This window comes from Sinocyclocheilus grahami, unplaced genomic scaffold (assembly GCF_001515645.1).
Source record: "Sinocyclocheilus grahami isolate Dianchi unplaced genomic scaffold, SAMN03320097.WGS_v1.1 scaffold2367.1, whole genome shotgun sequence".
Lineage (NCBI taxonomy): Eukaryota > Metazoa > Chordata > Actinopteri > Cypriniformes > Cyprinidae > Sinocyclocheilus > Sinocyclocheilus grahami.
Genome location: NW_015507546.1, coordinates 41,392 through 41,893, shown reverse-complemented (window position 1 = coordinate 41,893; position 502 = coordinate 41,392). Strand labels below are relative to the sequence as shown.

The window sequence follows — 502 nt, the reverse complement described above, 5'->3', positions numbered from 1 at the left end:
CATTAGAGCTAGAGACCCCTAATAGGTTGAGGTTCAGTCTTAAACATAAAGCCTTCGATAGCTCAGCTGGTAGAGTGGAGGACTGTAGATAGAAGTGTCGGAAATCCTTAGGTTGCTGGTTCGACTCCAGCTCGAAGGAGGTCTTTTTTTAAACTGTCCTTCTTTGGGTTTCTTGGAGGGGCTTGCCGAACCTCACAGTCCACCGCTGGAAGGCAAAAGAGCATTCCCTGACCGGGAATCGAACCCAGGCCGCGGCGGTGAGAGCGCCGAATCCTAACCACTAGACCACCAGGAAAGGGCGGCTTAGATGCTCCCCTGATAGCAGCATGAGAATAAGCAGACAGCATTTCTGGCCTCTGTCATGTCGAAAACCAACAAGTCTGGAGAGATCGCTAGATTTATCATTCTGTGGGCCAGTGGTGCAATGGATAACGCATCTGACTACGGATCAGAAGAGTCTAGGTTCGACTCCTGGCTGGCTCGCTCTTTGTTTACTTTCCTC

At 50.6% G+C, this 502-nt stretch overlaps 3 non-coding genes across 3 annotated transcripts; 2 read left to right on the top strand and 1 right to left on the bottom strand.

The window, feature by feature from the left end:
- Window positions 1-51: 51 nt before the first annotated feature.
- On the top strand, window positions 52-139 carry trnay-gua (transfer RNA tyrosine (anticodon GUA)). The gene is given in 2 exon segments: window positions 52-88; window positions 104-139. It is a non-coding gene; the product is annotated as a tRNA-Tyr (tRNA).
- An 84-nt stretch (window positions 140-223) lies between these two features.
- On the bottom strand, window positions 224-295 carry trnae-cuc (transfer RNA glutamic acid (anticodon CUC)). The gene has a single exon. It is a non-coding gene; the product is annotated as a tRNA-Glu (tRNA).
- A 115-nt stretch (window positions 296-410) lies between these two features.
- Window positions 411-483, top strand: trnar-acg (transfer RNA arginine (anticodon ACG)). Its single transcript has one exon. It is a non-coding gene; the product is annotated as a tRNA-Arg (tRNA).
- The last annotated feature ends 19 nt before the right edge of the window (window positions 484-502 follow it).